The sequence below is a fragment of the Pelophylax lessonae genome, assembly GCF_965119305.1.
Source record: "Pelophylax lessonae genome assembly, chromosome: 2".
Lineage (NCBI taxonomy): Eukaryota > Metazoa > Chordata > Amphibia > Anura > Ranidae > Pelophylax > Pelophylax lessonae.
Genome location: NC_138769.1, coordinates 162,433,290 through 162,456,145, shown reverse-complemented (window position 1 = coordinate 162,456,145; position 22,856 = coordinate 162,433,290).

Sequence of the window (22,856 nt, the reverse complement as noted above, 5' to 3'; positions counted from 1 at the left end):
GATGTTCCTTTCTTGATGTTACCATGAGAACTCTCTAACCCCATCTGCCTCTCTCTTTTTCTCTGAGACAGCAGCGGGTGTTAACAGAGGTCCCTAACCAATAAACACAGTGGCCATGGGTGGCCCTAAAGTTTACAACAATACCAAGGAACCTCCCGTATAGACAGATTTATAACATAATTCATATCTCGAAATATGTAATGGTTACATTCTTTAAACTGCTAGTTTATCATTCAGCATGTGATTTGCTTTCAAAAGATACTAAACATGAATATATTATCACACAGGGAATATCTTATTGCTATCTTCTATTCTATATATGATAGGGTGGTCATGCCTGGTCTTAATTCGATCAGTATGACATTTCTCATCTAAATATATACTTATTGTTAATGTGTCATGTTCCTGTCTGCATTTATGGATTGTGTACGTATTGGTACATTTCTAATGAACAGCTGGGCTGTGGTATTTATGACACAGCTCTGGCCAGCCCTAATGGCTTGCTCCATTTATGACCCGGCCTGTCCTGGAATACAACATCTGCCAGGGTTCCTGTCTGTGGAGATAAGGTCTCTTTGAAGGGCCGTTTCTTTGAAGTCGAAACTCTTATGCATTCTTTAGTTAATTGGGGTAGGGTGAGGGGCTGTGTGAATGAGGGTCTTTGTAAACTGTCATGGCAGAGCTCTGAACAAAATGGTTGCTTGCGACAGCTTTTAGGATATTCAGTGCAGGATATCATTACAATGATCACCTTGGGCTGGGCTTTTTACTAACTGTTTTAGAGAAATTCCATTCATTGCCTCCATTACATTCCTGCTCCTGCTTGTAATAGCAGTTTGAAGATTCCAGTTAATGTCAGGCATGTCAATGTCAATCAACAATTATCATAATGTTCAGTCTGTCCTGGGGGTCTGTATACTACAGCTTTTCTAAGGGAAGATCCCACTCATTTGTTTTTTAATTAAAGTGGAACTTTAGACAGATAATTAAAATGTAAGTCCAGGCAAAAATGAACTAATTCTAAACCTGCTCTCTGTTACATTCTAAAGCTAATCTATCTAACCCTGTAAAGCAAAAATCGCGGTACTTACCTATTTTGCAGCCGATGTGGTCCAGTCTCCAGTGGCAGAAGCTGTGTGCAGGAGAGTACCAACAGCAGCTGTGAAATGGCTGGGAAGTGACATATGGGGCTTCTATTGTTGGCTGCCTCTCTTGCACCCGCCTCCACACTGAAGCTGCTGCTGATGCTGAGACCGTACCAGATCGGCTGCAGAATAGGTAAGTATAGCTTTACAGGATTAGATAGACTAGGTTTAGAATGTAGCAAAGAGCGGGTTTAGCGTTAGTTTGCCTGAACTTCTACTTTAAGTCACTCTACATCACTTCAGGCTGGCCCCTTTTGTAGGTATAACTATGAAAAACATTAAAATAAGTGTCTATATTGATTAAAATCCAGTAATACGCTGTCTCACCCTGCTCTGCACATGTTCAATTGCTTTCCATTTTTAGGCACTTTTAGGCAGTGCTGAATTTGCAGAGGCCAATCTGTTGACAGCCTTAAAGCAGAATTAAACCCTCCTATCCTTTACAGCCAAGGAAGCTGCTTTTGTTTGATCTGCAACTGCCAAGGTTTTGATGGTTTGACAGTTTGGTTGAGGACACAAATAAATGTGACAGTTAACAATCCTGGCAATCCAGAAATGAATCTTTTTTTTGAAACCATTAAATCAATGGGTTTAGTTCCGCTTTATGATTTACTGCTGTGCAGGGGCTCGGGGCTTCAGCAAAATGGCAGCCTCCAGCAAGGAGAAACAGGAGAAATGCTGGAAGCAATTTACAGAACACACTAATTTTGGTATCATAAATATCAATATGGAATGTATGCCTTTTTTTCATAGTATCCCCCTATATACCTTCATTTTGAGCTTGCCCCTCCTTTTATAATATGGAATGTATGGTAATTGCTAAAAAACATTATTTTTTTATCAAGTTCTGCTTTAATGTTAGCATTATGCTATTTTTAGGACCAGTGCACAAAGCAAGGTCCATAAAAGACATTGATGATCGAGTTTGGGTGGAGAAACTTGACTGGCCTGCACAGAGTCCTCACCTCAACCCCATAGAACATCTTTGGGATGAATTAGAGTGCAGACTGCAAGCCAGGCCTTCTTGTCCAACATCAGTGCCTGACCTCACAAATGCACTTCTGGAAGAATGTGCAAATATTCCCATAGACACACTCCTAAATCTTGTGGACAGACTGGGATGCCATAAAGTTCATGTGCGTGTAAAGGCAGTCCCAATACTTTTGGTAATATAGTATATGTGCGGATGTTCTCAGCAATGCTAGTGGCACAATGTCAAGCAGCAAGGTTTCACTTTGGTGAAGCTTACGTTACCAGACCAGCATCTGCATGAAGAGTGGCTGTTAGGAAGGACGGCGGTGCAAGAGGCACTTAGAAGAACTGTGCAAGACCTGTGTCACAGCATTGTAGACCAGAGGGAAGCAGAGTAAACAGCGGTTTTCTTAATCTGTCCCTCCTCGAATGGGAGCCTTAAAGCTGAATCACTGTCCCTGACAAGTGGGTTCCCTTTCCCTAATCTAGCCACTCGGAAATTCACCCCAAATACAGCAGGGCACTGGTATTTGTTAGCATTGCCCACACTAAAAAAAAAGCTGCCAAGGTCACCCAGTGTTGCAGCATTCAATCAGACCACTGCTCCCTTGGTGACATCTATGGAGTCTGCAGAGGAACACTGTTCCTCTCATCCTCCATTCCCTCTGTACAGTGGTCAACAACACAGCACCACCTACAGAGGAGAGAGTAAACTGCACCTATCTATATGTACTGTATCTACCTTACCTGCCTGATGCTCCTGGAAGGCGGAAATCACTGAAGTAGACACTGCTACCCCAGTGATCTAGGATACAAGAGAAATTTCCGCACACCAAGCGATGGCTCACGATGAAAGGCTTTATTAAACAAGGATGCAAGGTACAGCAAAATCGATGGTAGATGCTGTGAGTCATGTGAAACATGTCTACCATCCATTTTGCTGTACCTTGTATCCTTGTTTAATAAAGCTGTTCATCATGAGCCATCGCTTGGTGTGCGGCCATTTCTCTTGTATCCTGTTTGCGGTGGCAATCTGAGGTCCTGCACCAATGGTTGGCTGTGAAGTTCCAACTGCCTGAGTGATGTACATCTCTTTCTCTGTACCCCAGTGATCTACACTTGCTTCTGAGTCCTGGGCTGAGTGGGCAGCCTGCTTCATTTAAAACACAGGGGGTAAGCAGCTCAGCATTGGTGCCATTCAGAGAATGGCTTGCATTTTCTGAATAAATGTGAAGTGTTCTCAGATTGGAGGAGGTGGAGAAGTTTGGCAGTGTCATTACCTTCTCCAACACGGCAGCAAACAGTTAGAGGGCTCCAAGTTTGGGTACCAGATACAACAGTGATGCCGACTGAGCTACAACATAGCAGAGCACAATGCAGCAGGCAGTATACTGGAGTGAGTTTGGGGTGAAGAGTGTGTGAACATGATCAAGGGGTATTGTCATGAATGCTGCTGCCAAATTCATCTACCTTACTTATCAGTCAGTGTCCACCACCCCTAAATGCCTCCACTGGCTTCTGAATAAAATTCAGAATATAATTAACAACATACAAAACCAATTACAACTTTGCCCCCAGCTACATCACCAAGCTCATCTCAAAATAACAACCAAACCATCCTCTTCGCTCCTCCTAAGACCTTCTGCTCTAGAACAGTTCACGTTTCTTCAGGCACATGTGGTTCACTGCTGCATGCAACAGCTTGTATGCACTTCACACTGAATAAATGTACTAAAGCAACTATACAGCACATGACCTTCTTATCTTTACACCCAAACCACACTTTGAAAGCCACCAGTTTTCAGCTCAGCTATCCAGTCAAAGTCTTAACAATAACATACCTAACATTGAATGGTTTCATTACATACAATGTTGCGATTGTTTTCTGTTGCTCTGTAATGGACTAATCAACACCGCTTAAACATGTTATGATCCAGCCTAGTGCTCCAGGATTATCTCATTTCTATATTGTGAAATTACTTCTGACAGTTGTCTAACAAAATTCAAACATTGTACTGCCTGGGAGAAAGAGCCATTTCCACAAAGGAGGGCGTGTGGGAGGATGTTTAGATTTAAAGAACAGTAAAGTGTCTAGATCAGTTTCCATCAATTAAACTGCCTTGAAAATAATGTTTAAATAGTGCCTTTATCCACAAAGGGTGAATCAATCTGATCCATCAAGTTCTGCTAATTACTTCCGGAACTTCTCCTAAGGTTCATTTATTTTTGCAGAGGTGTCCTGTCATCGAGTAGTTTTGGAAGCAGGTATATACAAATATTTCAGTTGTACAGCCGCAATGAGACCCAGATTCTGCACTGCTGAATTATCCCTATTGGTTGGTTAAAGCTGAATTCCAAGTATGGATATTTTTGCATAGTTATGCTGATATAGCTAGGGCCAATGTAAGTATGTATGTGTCATTCCTGTGGGATCCATGCGGAAGCTTAAATCACTGTAGTAGGCACCACTACACTACACCACTTAGGTCTTAGGAGGAGAAGTGGTTGCTGCAAACCTGGTTACAGGGTCCTGGAAGCTGGCACTTGGACTTGTGTATGAGTACTCCCAGGAGCAAGGGGGATAACCATAAATGGTCAGGAGGATGGGAAGCTTAGACCTCTGGCTACCATCCATGCAAGAGACAGTATGAAATGAGCTGTACAGTTGGTGCAGCCCAGCAACCAGAGTTTTCTTGAGCCAAGTCTGGTTGCATGTGATGACCACCTGCGAGCAAGCCACCATTGCCAACACGCATTCTACTAAATGTTTGTTCTTGGGGTTAGATACACTTTCACGAGATGTCAAAACTAGCCCAAGCACACATTTTCTGGTGCAAATTGTGTTTTAACTAAATGCAATTTATATGTAAAGTTGGTATAAATCTGCGATTAAAAAAAAGTACAAAGCTGCTGTGCACTGTGTCCTGACATGAAAAAATCAATAAAATTATAAAACAATGATGCAGCGCCTAAGTGTTATACAACACGTATAAATAAATAAACTCCAATAGTTCATATAGATGAGAACTGTGTAATAATAATCAAATAAAATCCAAAAAAAAAGCCAGAAGGTTCCAGTTTCAGTGATCCCACAACCATGACGGAAAAGGAATCCTTAGAAAAGCCTGGTGACACCCTACACTCTCATGCACTGCTTACCAGATATCGTGTGACCCCCTGATAAGAGTGGTCAAAATGCGCTTATCGTGCAAAGACAATCCAACATCTTGGGTAGGCAGGAAGATCCCTTCAAGAATGGTAAATAAACAGCTCCAGCAATCAAACAGCAGCGGCTCAGCAATCGTTCCAAACCGTCAACAGGCCCAAAATAAAATAGCATTACAGTAATGTGATATTGTAAAAACCATTTCCATTTATTAATATAAAAAGAGGCAGTTACCTATTTACAGAGATATCAGGCGTGTATCAGACACGGTGAACGCCGACAGGCCGGGCTTCCCACAACAAAGATGGCCATCGTGCGGCTGCACATGAGCAGTGGTGTGAGTACATGCACACACCACTGTGCATGTCCAGCCGCACGGCGGCCATCTTTGTTGTGGGAAGCCCGGCATTATTTTATATTAATAAAGGAAAGTGGTTTATGTGACGGTGGCGGTTATCAGACCCCTGGCCTTCTCATCCACCTCATGACCAAAGACCAGGCAATCCCACACCCTGCCGTCACTTGCGTAACAATGTCACTCTCAGCTGCACCCAGCACACAGATTGTCCAGCTTGCCGGACCACAATCTAGATGCCAGCAAACTGAGAGCGAATGTCACCCGGTTAATTAAACGATTAACCCTTTCTCTGCCACCACCGCTACGTTTGAATGAGCCCAGCGGACGCTCGTGATTTTAGAAATATCAATTATGACTTTAGAATAATCATCTGTAACACGCCCTGTCACATGCAGACAGGAATTTCCGAAGGATTTAACCTAAGAGTAGCGCTCTTTCAAGAGACTGGTTCTTTTGGGTCAGTTTGCGTTTAAGAGCTTACAGACAAAGTTAACACTTTTCAAAATAAGGTTTAATTATAAGAAAGGTTAAAATTGGTGTGAATAAAAATATTTACAGAAAAATGGGTTACAAAGAAATAGAGACACAATACAGCAATTTAGAAATATGAAGGTAAAGAGTGGATATACTTGCATTTAAAAATGTCCTGGTATTACCTTATTTTCAGAAGCTGAACAGGTATGATTGGTTCCCCTTGAGCGATGATATGGCTTGGATGGTAGGATGAGAACTGACTCTCTATCAGTTCCTGTCCTTTTTCTCTGACCCCCCAGGGGGTGTCACCAGATGTACTTGGCCAATAGGCTCTGGGGCCATAAACTGCTAAGGGACCTCCCAGTTTGACAGATTATTAAAACACTCATATCTTGAGTTTTGTAATGGTTACATGCTTGAAACCGATATTTTATGGTCCGGTTTTGAATTTGCTTTTCACAGACACTAAACATTGGTTACCTCGGAATAACCTCTGACCTGTATGGCATCTGATCGCTAGCTTGTCTTTCCTAGGCATGAAGGTGTTCATGTTTGATATTAATTTGATCTGTATTTTATGGGGCATCCAAATATCTACTTTTTGTCAATGTGTTATGTTCGGGTAAAAAGGTATGATTTGAGCATGGATTGTGAGATGTAAATTAACAATTTGGCTTGGGGAATTTACAAGGCAGCTTCACTGGACATCTGCTCAGACCCCATGCTGTTCTCGGAGACCCAACTCCTGCTAGAAGGGCAGATAAGACTTTACAACCTGCCAGCCAGGATGTGTTTGGAGATAAGGCACTCTTTTGAGGCCTTGCATACTAATGCCAAAGGGAAGGTGGGGGCTACTTTTAGTGAGAGAGAGGGGGGAAGGAAATATTTCTGCTGAGTACACATCTGCTGCTTAAACTGGAATGCTGCCTGTGTCACTGAACAAGATGGCTGCTCGCGACAGCTTTTAGGGTATTCCGGGCACGACATCATTACAGTTTATACAATATCACACTATTGAAGTGCTTCTCTTTTATTTTGGGCCCAGTGCCATTTTGGAAGTGGATTTTATTTGACTATTATTACACAGTTCTCCTCTATATGAACTATTGGAATTTATTTATTTATATATGTTGTTTAACATTTAATCGCTGCACTATTATTTTTATCATTTTATATGTACTCCCCTTAAACCATTTGCCGACCCCCTGCAGTACATATACTGCGGCGGGGGGGGGGGGGGGGGCTCGTACATGCACCACAATGTATTTGTACTTCGGGGCTTCTCTCTGGGTCAGCTCGCTCATGCAACTCGACCTGTCCTTCACTGCAGCACAAGCTTGCTGATCGGGTCAGCAAATGATAGAAGAGAGCCCTGTGTTGGTTAACAAACAAAACAGGGAGTAAAAACTGGCACATTGCTTAGTAAAAACAGCACACACAGTAAACATTGTTAGGCACACAATTAACCCCTTGATTGGCCCTGAATGATAATCCCTCCCCAGCCAGTGGCATTAGTACAGTGACAACATATAGTATTAGCATTGATCACTGTATTAGTGTCACTGGTGATGTCAATGTTAGTTAGTCAGTTCCCCCAGCAGCATCAATTAGTGTCAGATTGCCTGCCACACTATCACAGTCCTACTATATGTCGCTGATCCATTACTAGTGTAAAAATAATAAATAAATAAAAATTCCAGTGTATATACCATTATTTGTAGATAACTTTCATTGAAAATAATATACACACTGATTGGGATTTTGTTTTTACCAAAGACATGTAGCAGAATACATTTTGGCCAAAATGTATAAAGAAATTTTTTTTTTATTATTGGATATGTTTTATAGCAGAAGGAGAAAAAATGTTTTTTTTTTTTTCTGCAATTTTTGGTCTTTTTTTGTTTATATAATTAAAAATAAAAAAGAAGATTTACCAAAAGAAAGCTCTATTTGTGTAAAATGATATCAATTTTGTTTGGGCACAAAGTTGCATGGCTGCGCAATTACCAATTAAATTAGCACAGTGCTAAATAGCAAAAAAGGGCCTGTCATGAAGAGGGTAAAACCTTCTGAAGCTTAGGCGGTTAATCATTTTATTTTTAAAATTTGCTCTCTGTGCCAGAAAATAAATAGTCCCATCCTGAAATTAGATAGGCAAAGAATAAAAACCTGTACTTATCTATAAGTACCCATTTGTAGACTGCCATTTCTAATTTCTAAAGGTGTCTTTGTTGTTATTTTTTAGGATAATGGTAAAGAACAGATTAGCATAAAAACAAAAAATACATTTATCCAGTAGTTTTTTTAAATTTGATTTTTATATTTTATACTTTCCTTTAGTAGTTTTTTTTTTTTTTTTCTAGAGACAAGCAGAAATCCCCCAACAGTTTCCTCACTTTCCTGGATACCAGTCTGGGACAACACAAGGTCCACAAGCATGTGTATCTGCTGTTATATAAGCACAAGTCCATATGCTTTTTAGCATTCAGTAAATGCTTTAAGCAGTTTCCCAAGGATTCTCCATGTCATAATATCAGGACTGCTTAGTACCAGTCTTTTACACACAATTGGTGTGTCAAAATATGGTGTGTAAAGTGTATAAAGTGTATGTGTGTGTGTGTGTGTGTGTACAAATATACGAGCAAGGTCTATAAAGACATGGATGAGCAAGTTTGGGGTGGAGGAACTTGACTGGCCTGCACAACCCGAGTCCTGACCTCAACCTGATAGAATACCTTTGGGATGAATTAGAGCGGAGACTGTGAGCCAACCCTTCTCATCCAACATCAGTGCCTGACCTCAAACATTCCCATAGACACACTCCTAAACCTTGTGGACAGCCATTCCAGAAGAGTTGAAGCTGTTATAGCTGCAAAGGGTGGACCAACTCAATATTGAACCCTACAGACTAAGACTGGGATGCCATTACGGTACAAGTCACAGTCAAGGAGTGTCAAAGTAGTCCCTATAATAATTTCTGTTCCAGGTATCAGACTGAGCAGGTTAATGCATGACATGTTGAGAATTGTGTCTCCTGCAATTCTGTCGTATACTTGAAGAACTTTCCACCGGAAAAGTATTATTAGAGGACAAGTGCCCAAGAAATGTGACGTTGTCACATATGTCACATATACCATGAGCACAGCCAGCATGTGGCTGGTGTAAAGGGGTCTATTTTGTGGAGAACAAATGGACATTGGTACCTCTGTGATGATATCTTGTAATTCCTCTGAGCTTTAAAAGAGACACAGATTTTGTGGGCAAAGGCGAATGCCTTATCCCACACATCCTCTTACGAGGTGATATTCAGGTCTATTTCCCATTTAGACAAACAACTAGGCATATGTGGGAATGTTTCTTTAACCATTAGACTATAAACTGGAGAAATTGGTTGGTCTGTTTTTTTGTGTTTGTGTCAGGAGCAAAGAACGCTCCCTTTACAATGGTAGTCAGAATGCCACTATTACAGACACCTAAAACGAATATTTATGTTTTGCAGCTGGCTCTGCCATGTGGCTTTGGCCCCAGAAGTATTGTAAGCAATCTTAAATTGGAGGTCAATCTTCCACAGTTCAAGAAATCCCTAGTAACCTCTGGAGGAACCCTGGTTGAGAATGGTTGGTCTAGAGCGAATAAATCTCAAAGTAGTTTGTTATAGTTAAAGGGTGGGCCCTCTTGCAATTCTATAAGCTTTGCACTTTAAATCTGTAAATTTTGCAGTGGCTCGGGTCAATTACGAGACGTCAGTAATCCACAGATCTGCTCTTATTTCTTGATAGTCAACTTTTCCAAATGGTTTTCTAATGTCTAATTTCCCAGGGATATACAGTAAGTAGGTGTAGGCCTAATTACGCCTATATTCCTATCCTAATGTAATCCTTACATTATAAAATAACATGACTGAAGGATTTGGAAACCTCGGTACTTAAACCTTTTCAATAAAGGCACTGACTGCGTGACATGGGTTTAAATGGCCACAGCAGCCATTTTATTTACAAATGAAGAAAATAACATCAAGTAAAACAACTTCAATAATGCAAATTCTCGAGTGCAATCAGCAGGGGGTCTTTTGTTGTCCTTAAAACCATATTCACCCATGTCCTTAACCTCGTCCCAATCGGAAGACATTACAGAATCACACATTCTTTCATTTTCCCCCAGGGGACCTAGCTTCTGGGAGAACTACTAATGACCAACCACGTGGAAGCTTCATACCCTAGATAAGGCCCCCCAATTTTTGTAATACAGTTAAACACTAACCCCCCCAAAGACTTCCTGACTCACCAAGCTGCTCTGACAAATGTTCATTTTTTTTTTATTACATATAATTCCTCTTTGCCTGAACATTCTGGAATGAATACCCAGCATCCCTTGGAGCTCCACCCTTCCCATCCAACCTTCAGCCCCCAATCAGTTAAAAACTATGCCTCTTCCCTAATAAACCACCATAGTTTTAACCCTTTTGACCTGTTCCTCTCTTTAGTCATGCTGACCCTCCCTCCATTCTCTCTTATCCAGTTCGCACTTCCTTTTAGTGGAATTGGATTTGCCCCCTGTGCTTTGTAAAAAGAAAAACACATTACTTTCATAACTCTATGGTTTAGAAATTGTCTTATCCACTCTGTTCTGTGATTTGGCACTGTTAAGCTAGTAGTGACAAAGCTGGTTCAGCTAACAATACACTTTAGTTTTGATACGTCTTGAATGGATTTAGCCGAGGTAGAGCCCCCCTCTAGTTGGACTGTTAGGCTAAATTTAGTTTTTGTTCTCACAGTAGTCAATGTAGCAGTGATCTACTGTTTCTGTCTTGTCAGGGCTTCCTAAGCTTATTATTTGCTTTCTCCTATATGCTTCTGGGAGAAAGCCTGTATAATATTGGGCAGGGGGAGTTAAATATCCAGTTATGATTATTTATCATATCTCAGCCAATCCTTAGAAGAAGGAGCAGATAAGGCGGCTGGAAGGTGATAAATGTTTGGGAGGCCAGGCAGAAGGTTCTTCTATTCTCTTAGGGCTGCTGCCCTTGGGAGGCAGTTGTGTTATGCTGGAGAGTTGCAGTTTGGGTCTTAGCAAGTGCTGGGCTGAGAGCCTGGAGAAGATTACTAAAAAGGTTTTGCTGGTAGGCAGTATTCTGAAGTCCTAGTCTGGAGAAGGACATGTTATCTCTCTCACTGAGGAACTAGCAGTGAAACCTGGGTGTCACTCAGCTCCTGTGATATTGTGAGCAAAACCTACTGTGGGACATTCATGTGTATCTGCAGGCTAAAGAATTTGTGCTTGAAGTTTGTCCTCCGGTTGATCAATTTGGAGTATTCTGAACCCCAGAACCCCTCTCCTGCTTCAAATAATTCAGAAATGATTCTAAGAAAAAAGACATCCCCTAGACTGAACCTGTATTGTCGGTTTGCATGCAACTGCGCTTGTGACTGGCAGCCTCTGGGGAGACCTGGGCATATTCTCAGTGGCTCCTCTGAGGATGAGTGCTACATTGAATTAATCTCTTTGTACAGAGCACATGCAAATATGTGGACTCTCGGCAGGTGGGCCTTGGCGCTGAGCGGCCACATATTTGTTTGCATTAGTGAAAAACAGCTGTGCTGAGAGCTCCTGGCACAGTTACAATTGGGAGCTTTCCAATCATGTGACCGCCATGACAGCCAATCATGGCAGTCTACCCCTCTTGTTTAGTGTTAGTTAGTTCAGTCCTTCCTAGACCTTGCCCATTTCTTTCATGTTCCTTCAGTCAGTGTTAGTTATTTGCAGAGACAGGGCTCTGAAAAGTCATTGTCTTCTTACACTTTAAATTATTGGAAAAATATTCTTTGTACTGAAATTAGCTGAGGGAAAGTTGCTTTGGATTCACCTTCTGTGTCTTATTGAAGATTTAAGCTGCCTGTGGATAGTGCCAAGTCAGCAGGAGTCCATGCCTGACTTGGCACTATCCACACCAGGAGCACCTCAATTGAAAAGGTTCAATTTTTCCCTACTTGTTCAAATACATTAAATGTATCTTCCTCTTATTTTTCTCATTAAATAACAGCATGTATATTCATCATATAACATTTGATACCCTGTGACACAGTGACTACATAATTAAATAGCATTAAACTCATTCATGAAATTGTAACATCTTGGCAGAGCCTTTACACGGGCATCTAAGAATATATATATATATACTGTATAATATATATATATATATATATATATATATATATATATGTATATATATATATATATATATATAACTATAAGCTGCAGTTTTAGGCTCTGTTCTGATTCACAATATAATTATGTTTCCTGTTATTTAATAGAACTGCAAAGTCTGATATTAAAATGTATGCAGCCACATGAATAAAACGTTTATTAAGTAGTATTTTTCACAGATGTATGCCTAGGCTGGTCACATTCTCATTTAAGTTTACTTAAGAAAGTCTTGAGAAATTACCTTTATGTAAACATAGCATAATAAATGCCTTTACATGGCACCAACCCAAGTACTTTTCAAGAACAATTGTGGATCTACAGGGTTTGGGAGAAGGAGTCTGCTTTAAATTAAAGGAAGGTCTGCATTTATCCAGGACCCAATATAGTTAGTAGTAGTTGGTATAGTAATACCATTTAGTCAAATTGTTCTGTCCCATTTAAATGTATTTTTTCTGTGTTGTATTGAACAGTTTCAGGTTGCCTTTAATGTTTGCTGGCATCTAGTGGTGGTTTTTGGGCCATTACAATGTGTTTACTTCTGTGCTTTGGTATCTCCCTATGTCCTCACCTCCTGTTTAGTGCTAGTTAGTTCAGTCCTAGCTAGAACCATCCTGTTTCTTCTATGTTCTCTTAGTCAGCGTAAATACTCACAGAGACAGAACTTAGGAAAGTCTTTGTCTTTTTACACTTCTAAGCACTGAAAAATCATCATCTGTACTGCAGTTTTCTGAAGTAAAATTGGATTGGATTCAACATTTGTGTCTCATTGATGAGTTAAAAAGGAAGTTAAGGTAACAAAAAAAAATCTTCTCCCAGCAAGGTAAAGTCATAATGTGCTAGTATGCATCACATACTAGCACATTATGAAAGATTTAACTTGAAACAAAGCCTTCCAGTAGTGCGCTATAACTGCAGACAGGGCTCGCACAAGGTTTAGCACTGGGAAACACTTTTTGAAAGATAAACAGTGCATTTTATATACAGCTATATAGATCAGACTAAAACAAGTGCCAAATGAGGAGGAAAGAGGGGTAGAGGGACAATGTTCAAAATCAGGGACAATCCCTTGAAATCAGGGACAGTTGGGAGCTATGCAATACAGTCTAGACAAATTGGATCTAAAGAGGTATGTCACTTTATGAAGAGCCATTTGAAATAGGACACACATTGAACTGAACTTGTTTTGCCTATGCATTTTTTTCATGGTATGTTCAGTTTGACTTGCCCAAGTTTGTGGAAGAATATAGTTATATTCTTCAAATGTTACTGTATTGTTGAAGGCCTAATGGGATTATTTGGCAATTCAGTTTGTGCATTGACATCAGATGTCAGTCACTAGAATCATAGTCATAACAACAATGTGTAAGGATTTTTATAAGTAGTAGTAACATTTTGACAGTTCTGCAGTACTGTACAGTAAGCAGCCAAATATGCATAAAATATTCAGTTACTATAACGCAATACAGAACCTAAGGTTCTTAAGGAAACACTTAGAATTTTTCCAATTACTTGGAAACCAAGCTGTTCTTTGATTTGTAGCAGGTAGCTTATTAGCATTCATGGGAGCACTGAGAGTTGTTTGCTTTTATCTTAAAACAGGAGTGCTGAAACAAGCTGGCTGTTAGTGGAAACCACTGCCAAGCGTATTCATTTTATTGACTAGCTAGGGCAGCACCTCCCTTAGCAACCAATCTGTCTGGGCGCTGGCTGGTTTCAGACTAGACCTCAGATTTCACACAGCCCTCAGTTCTTCAATTAAAGTTAATAAGATGAGAGATGTGAAAAAAAAAACTGAACAACCCCTTATGGATTATATGGAAGGACTCTGCATACAAGAGCCTACAACTTGCTAGGGTACAGGAGAGGGAGCATAAAGAAGGTATAACTTCTGAGAGGAGACCCAGCCACATGGGCACTAAGTGCCATGTAGAGCCAGGATTAATGGTTCTGGGGACGCAGGCTCTTTTACTTTAATGCCTGCATTTTCTTCTTATAGTTAACCACTTGTCGACCGCCGCAAGTACATGTACTGCGGCGGTCAGCCCCTCACAGGCAAAGTGACGTAGGGGTACGTCACTAGCCTGTGAGGCTCTGGGGAGCGAGCGCGCGCCGCCGGATGCGCGCTCCCGCTCGGTCACGGACCCCCCCCCCCTCGTGCGTGTGCCCAGCGCACCCGATGTCCGCCGGGCACTCCCGTTCGTCCGGTACGCCGGGAGAAAGGCAGGCGGCTAATGTAAACAAGCCGCCTGTCATTCTCCCCTGTGTAAGAATAGTGATCATACAGTTCTGCTATGTAGGACCGTTGATCACTGTTCTTACACCTCAAGCCACAACCAATCACAGTTAGAAGGATGCCCCTAAGGACACACTTAACCCCTCCCTCTCAAAAAAGTTAACCCCTTCACTGCCAGTGTCATTTTTACAGTAACAGTGCATATGTATAGCACTGATTACTGCAGTAATGTCACTGGTAACTCCAAAAGTATCAAAAATGTCAGTCAAGGGTCCGATCTGTCCGCCGCAATGTTGCAGTCCCGCAAAAGAAATCGCAGATCGCCGCCATTACACGTTAAAAAAAACAACAATACCAAACATATGTAGCATAAAACAAATTGGCCTAAAATGTTAAAAAATTTTGATTTTTACATTTTTTTGGGGAATTTCATATAAAAAAATGTGAAAAATATTGTTATTTTTGCAAAATTGACGCTCTTTTTTTGTTTATAGTGCATAATCAAAAAATGGCACAGGTGATAAAATACCACCAAAAGAAAGCTCTGTTTGTGGGGAAAAAAGGGCGTCAAATTCGTTTAGGTACAGCTTCGCACGACCGCGCCATTGTCCGTTATATCACGCAGTGCCGAATCGCAAAATAGGCCCTGGTCAGGAAGGGGGTAAAATCTTCCGGGGCTTAAGTGGTTAAACTTGACCAAAGTTGTTTTGTAGGTAAGATAGGTAAGGTATTTTAGAATGGAATGGGAGGTGCATTACTGTAATACTCAGCCTGTTCTTCCAACAGCAGGATGGAGGGGGATAGGTGGCCAGCAGTTTTTGTAGGAAGCCCCCCAACAGCTTCATCTGTAACTGGAGGAGCTTCACAATTTACAAAATTAGCAGCATTAATATGTACTATTCAGGGATATGGAATTGCATAGGGGGGATTTTTGGAAAATGTTCCTGAAGGTGATTTTTACACTATAAGCCAGGGTCAAGAAGCAGGAAGGGAATTAAAAAGGGAGGAGAGTGCCAACATTGCAGCATAGATGTGGCTAGTGTGCTGCCATGGATTGGTACCAGGGAAGGAAAATTACAGTAAGAATTTTATACAATTTTCCATTTTACTGGAGCCAACAAGGGCAGCATAATAACCCCATGTATGCTGCCAAGGATTGGTGCCAGGAAAGGAAAATCATGGTAAGTATTGGATAAAATGTTTCTGGTTTAAACCAATGAGAAGGCTGGGATTGTACAACAAGCAAAGAAAATGCCAAACAATAAATTCTTCCAGGCTGCCTTCCCAGTGCAGAGGCAAGGAATCACCGGGCTTCGCCTCCAGCAAGCTCTCATCAGGATAAGTTATTCTGTTTATTCAATCTTTTGTCTTGTCTATATTCCTATCGCACACATTACTGGATAACAGGCTCATCTGTAGCGGTTGCTGTAGTGATTACCAGCTGGACAATGGATATTACAGAACAATTCACATATTTGCCAGTACACCATGGATTTTCAATTGCAGTCCACAGCTTTTATTGTAGAGATCACATCACAAAAGAGAAGTGCAACATTTCGGGGCAGCGAAGGACCCCTTCATCAGGCATGTGATAAAGTGCATACAGTGACAACAGAACATAAATAATTTACCACCAATAACAAACAAAAAACAAGTGCAACGTTTCGAAGCTGGAATCTTTTCACTTGCACTACCCTGCCTTGCTATATAGCCAGGAGTTCCTGTGGTTTGTGATCACTTATCGGACAATAAATGGGAATTATCCATTGCTGTTTCAATGTGTAATGAGCAGGCACATTATACAGGAAAGTGCTATGCTATACATTGTGGCAGAGATGTGGGAATAAAAAGACTTGCTATACTGAATTACAATTAATTAAATGATTCAGTATACACATTCAACTCTTTGCCTGGAGCTTTAAATCCCCTACAGCACTCTAAAATGATTTTCTTCACCTGTGGTTATGCACATTACCAATTGCTAATATGAATACAGAAGAAGCAACAGCGCCACCAGCCAGTCCTTTTTGGGGAAATCTTTTTGCCTTAATGAGAAAAAGTCACTTGACCAAAACTCCTGTCACTTCGTCACTTGTGAACTTGAGAAAGGGTGGGGACGAGCAAAACAGTAATTTCATTTTTCCATGTGTTTAACAAAAAAGAATTAAAGAAGGAACAAAAGTACCTGTGATTCATCCCCTCATTTTGGAATTTTTATATAAAATGAAATACAAGAAGGTTACAGAACAGAGAGCATGTTCTAATAAAGAATAATCCAGCAACTTCAGACATCCCTGCCCTTTTAAACACTGACCTGCACTAAGGAGATATGCCTGATTCAGATCCTAAATGGCTTACATGTATACAACATGGTACAATATATGACATTTTAAAGGGATGTAACCACATGTTAACACTATAAATGAACCCTCTGCACACCACCATACACCCTTATTTATTCCTAGCGAACTTTTGCTTAAAAAATAGGCATTCATAGCTTATATTACTGTGACCACATTTCCAAACTGCCATTAAGGGACATCCACTCCCCCAGCATACAACGGTCTGCTGCATCACAAGGGGGAGGTGCCAACATGTGACGTCGCCAGTGGCCCCTTACCTATTTAAAAAATGTCACTCAGCTTACAAAGAAGTCGCAGGTGGCCTCGCTCAAGAGTGGAGCGTTTTTTGTTTTTTTTTGGGGGGGGGGGGTCGGTCAGAGACTGCGGACATACTACAGGAGACAGTCAGAGACAGCAGACATAGTACAGGAGATGGTCAGAGACTGCAGACATACTACAGGAGATGGTCAGAGACTGCAGACATACTACAGAAGACAGTCGGAGACTGTGGATTTACTACAGAAGACGGTCAGAGACTGCGGGCTTACTACAGGAGATGTTTAGAGACAGCTGGCATAGTACAGAAGACTGTCAGAGACTGCGCACAAAGTATAGGAGACAGTCAGACACTGCAGAAATACTACAGGAGACTGTCAGAGACTGCAGACATACTACAGGAGTAGGTCAGAGACTGCCGGAAAACTACAGGAGATGGTCAGAGACTGCAGACATATTACAGGAGATGGTCAAAGACTGCAGACATACTACAGGACATGGTCAGAGAGTGCAGATATACTACAGGAGATGGTCAGAGACTGCAGACATAGTACAGGGGATGGTCAGAGACTGCAGACATACTACAGGAGATGGTCAGAGACTGTGGACATAGTACAGGGGATGGTCAGAGATTGCAGACATACTACAGGAGATGAGTGGGGGGACTTGAAAGAGGGGCTATGACCAGGTGGGGGGGACTCAGAGGGGGTAAATGACCAGCTGGGGCGAGTATATGACCAGGTGGGGGGGTTTATAACCAGGTGGGAGGTATATGACCAGGTGGGGGAGGGTTTATTACCAGGTGGAGGGGTATATGACTAGGTGGGAGGGATTTATGACCAGGTGGGGGTATATGACCAGGTGAGGGGTATATGACCAGGTGGGAGGGTTATAGCCAGGTGGGGGGTTATGACCAGGTGGGGGGATATATGACCAGGTGGGGGGTTTATGATCAGGTGGGGGGTATATGACCAGGTGGGGGTATATGACCAGGTGGGTTGGTTTATGACCAGGTGGGGGGTATAAGACCAGGTGGGGGGGTTTATGACCAGGTGGGGGGGTGTATGACCAGGTGGGTGGGTTTATGACCAGGTGGGGGGGTTTATGACCTGATGGGGGGTATAAAACAAGGTGGGTGGGTTTATGACCAGGTGGGCAGGACTTATCTTCTTAGCTTCCTGACGGGAAAACTCTCTGGCCAGCTGCCTTCCGATGCCCTGACCACTCTCAGGTCCCTCAGTCAGGCAGCTGATCTCAGCACACACAAGATGATCTTGACTGGAGGGGAAGAAGCAGAAGTGTGGCAGAGGCAGGAATCGTCTAATCAATCTCCCGGCCATCGGGCTCCTCCATTCTCCCTGATCACACCATCAAGTCTTTCCCTGAGCATGCCACCACCCCAGGGCAGGACCGGAGAAGGTTGAGGAGGAGGTGGGTGAAGTTACTCACAAGGCCTCCTCCGCTCTGAATACTGGGCCTCTGGCTCACTCTGTGTGCGTGACATCACCGGTTACCAGACGCCAGGTGGTCCTAGCAATCAGTTTGGGCAATGTAGCTGGTAGGGTGGCTGTGTTAGTTTAATTCATCAGGAACACTGTATTGTCCCGGAGTGAAGGTGCCCGGGACAGACCTGCCAAATGTGGGACTGTCCCAGGTAATCCAGGACACCTGGTCACCTTATTTTGTATGCTATATATTGCAATGCATGTTCAAGCTGTCCAAGTGCATCATAGTGATAGTAATCCCACTCTGTCCAGTACCTACCCTACTTTTCAGATTGCCAAATTCTTACTTGTTAATAGCATACACTAAGAGCATGGGCATAAAGTGCCAATATGGAGCAAAGTGACACAGCTGGAAGGGAGTCACAAACCAAGGGCCAGCAATGCACGTCCCCTGTGGGAGAAAACATACATACATACAGGGCGGGAACGCGGGGGAATGGAGTTCTGGCACCTCCAGCAATGGATGTATTTAATGGCAAGGGGTGCTGGGGTGTGATGGAGGGTCTACTGATGGTGGATGCTGGGGTATCTATTGTTGCTGGAGAGGATCTATTTTTGTGTGGTGGCCTATTGTTTCTGGGGAGGTCTGTTGTTGCTGGTGGGGGATCTACTGTTTCTGGGGAGGGGCTTATGTTGCTGGGGGTCAATTATTGCTGGAAGGGATCTACTGTTGGGGGAGGGGTCAATTGTTCCTGACTGCTGGAAAGTCTATTGCTGCTGGCTTCTGTTCTTACTGCCGCGGGGTCAGTTGTTGCTGGAGTGCTAGTTTGTTGCAGGGGTCCTATGTTACTGAGGGGTCTATTGTTGGTGGGGGCTATATTGCTGCTGACTGCAGGGAATCTATTTTACTGCCTTTTACTGTTATCACCAAATTCCATACAAATGACTTAGCATGACATAATGATACTTGGCTCTGTATTCTCTAAATGAGGCGGTTCTGGGAGATGGTGGAACAAAGGGATGGTGCTTGGAGGTGGGTAGTGGGCGGAGACAAGAAGTGACTCAGAAGGGGGGAGTTCCAGCACCTATTCTCTGAGGAAAAAAAGTCCTGCATTCATATATACTGTATATATTTACAGCTTTTCCTGGCAAAGGAATGTGACCAAGGTCCAGTAATGCACATTAACAATGGGAAAAGACACACACACATATATATATATATATACTGTATATTTACTGCTTTACCTGGTAAAGGATTGTGATTTTTAATCTGACACACTGCACAGTCATCAGAATATATGCAGAAAAGCATCAAACCAGTGAGTACAAGCTTCAAATCCGCTTATTAGATTCCTTACATACTAGCTGCATCATTTACCGCCTACTTGAAAAGTGATTAACTTTTCATAGAGTAGTAATAAAAGGATAGTAGGCATTCAGGAGGCGATACTTTCACCTCAGTATCTTGTTCTCTCTTTTTGCTTCCTTTGTATAAAATCTCTGGTGTTCCTGCCAGTCCCTCTGTTTTTTTAAGAAAAACTGACCACCCCTTCTCTCCTCCACTGATCAGATCTGTGCTGACAAGCCCCCCCCCCCCCTGCACAGCCATTCACTGGGAAGATCAGTGGCCTGCTGTTTCCCCACCCCCACCTCTCAAGCTCCTTATGCAGCTAAGAACAGAGATCATTTTTTGGGAGGGTGCTCAGCACAGGGCCAATCAACATTGTCCAGACAGAGGGTCAGGGGTCATGCAGCCTCAAAGGACAGTCAGAGGAGAATTAAACTCCTCCTACAAGCTTTAACTTGTGCTCGTCCAGACACTGATAGAAGTCATAAAACTGCTATATACTAAAATAATTGCCTTTCCATGTTCTGTGTACTGTGGGAGACCAGATATAATGAATGCAGGGTCCTGAGTTTAATAACACTTTATAGCGTAGTTCCGCCCAAAAGGGGAAACTCCACTTGTTTGCCTCCTCCCCCGCTGCCACATTTGGCACCTTTCGAGAGGGAGAGGGGAGCGGGTACCTGGTTTTGACAGGTACCTGCTCCTACTTCTGGCTGATCTCACCACCGCAAACTCAGCCGGAAGTTCAGCATCCCTCCTCCTTCCCCCACGCCAGGCCATTCACAAAGCACAGCGTGCTTCACACATGCTCAGTAGGGAAGTGGCTGTGAAGCCGCAAGGCTTCACTGCCAGTTTCCTTAAGCCAAGATGGTGGCGGCAGCACCCAGGAGCCAATTGAAAAATCGGCTCGGGTGAAGATTTTGCTGGATTCATGCTAATAATAAATGTCTTAGCATTAAAGATTTTTCATTTTTTTGATGGAGCCTGTAGTTATTGAACAAGCACCCAAATGCATTTTTTCCCTATTGGCTTAAATAAGACAATATTGGGATTCTGTTAGCACTTTGTGCCACTGCACATATTTTTTGATGGAACATGTCGTTTTTAAGTGAGGGAAGACTTTGCACTTTGCATCATCTGGGCCTTGTATCGGCCATGGGAGTTGCTATGGCAATAGCAAAGCCTCTGATTTTTATTCAAGGTCCCATGATGGGAAGAGTAGGTCATGTATTCCTCTTTCATCCAGCCATAAATCTGCTCATAACTCATACGTAACGTTACAACACTAAGCATTTTATCCCACATATGGCGGCCTAAGCTAGACATATAAAACAATTTGAAACATAACTTAGCTGTTGAACTTGTGTGATAATGGGATGTTGAATATTATGAGGTTCTCGGCTTCGCTATCCTGAATTCCTGTTGCCTGTAATATTAGAGACAAGCAGAGTTGGCACGTTTACCATCTCTGTCTAAAAAAGTACTCTAACCCCATGAACAACAAGAATCACAGATTTCTAAAACGTTAAGGAAAAAAAACTCAACATTATTTTTTTATTTTTGACATGCAATACGTCACTTCCGCTCCGAACCAAGTTTTACTGTAAGTGATTCTTAATTTTTAATAAACAATTATATGAATACTGCACTATGAGAGGCTTTTATCTCTTACATACATCCTCATCCTGATACCTACAGTATATGCTATAACCGATAGCTCCGATACATGGTCTCTAAAACCGGGGTTTATACCCACCGGAACATTACATCTTTTTGATGGCTACGAGTGTTGGCCTAAAGCTGGTGTTGACTTACATACATCCTCATCCTGATACCTACATACAGGGGCAGACTGGCAACTTTTGGCCCAGGGGCCAAGTACAAACCAAAGGCCCATGGTGCAGCGACTCGGCCTTCCTCCCACTCTCCCTCTTCCTGTCCTCCTCCTGACCCTCATTCCAGGCTGAAGCTCCACTCTAGGTACTCTCTACTCACCAGCTGAATCAGCGTTCCCGACCTGGCCAGCAGAGGGCTATTGGGGGGAGCTGGGACAGCTTGGTTGGGTCTGGCCGGGGCAGGGGAGTCTCTAGTGGGGCATTAAACCGGCTCCTGCTCAGGCACAGTTTACAACAACCTCACGGGGGGGGGAGCCCTGCGCTCTATCCTTGTCTTCAACCCACGCACAGTAGGTCAGCAGCTGGGACTTTTTACTTCTCTTTACCAAGAATCCTTTAGGCATGTCTGTGGCAGAAGCGGTGTAGCATTTTTTGGGGCGTCAGGGTGGCCCAGGGGGTAATTGCCCCCCTGCCCCCTGGCCCAGTCCTCCCCTGCCTACATACTACAACCATTGGCTTCAATACATGGTCTCTAAAGAGGAGGGTTTATACCTACCTGAACATTACAGCTCCAAGTGTTGGCCTAAACGTGTGTTGACTACCTGTAATAGGGGTAATTTTATATCTGGTGAGTGGTTTGTGCATGCAGATGCCTATGGAGGCGTGGAATATTTCACAAGTCACGGGTGTTTTTGCTTCAAGTTTTTTAAGGAAGACAGTGTATTGTTTTTTATGGGACTTCTATGAGCACTTTTTTCTTCACATTGCATATATATATTTTTTTAATATTCATGTATTGTTTATGAGTGTAGTCTACCTGTTTCTTATTCATTCATTTTTCCATGTATAGAAAGCGCTAATTGCATTATGTGTTTTATTGAAAGCGATCATCATGGTCACTGAGTAACGTCTGTTACATGACTTTGTAGCTGATCTCATCGAACTGCTTGAAGTCATTATCAATAACCTGCACAACATGTAACAGGTCTTGGAGACATTTTTTATTTAAAGTCCCAAATTTCATTTTACAGTAGGAAAGTCCTATAACTAGGAACCTC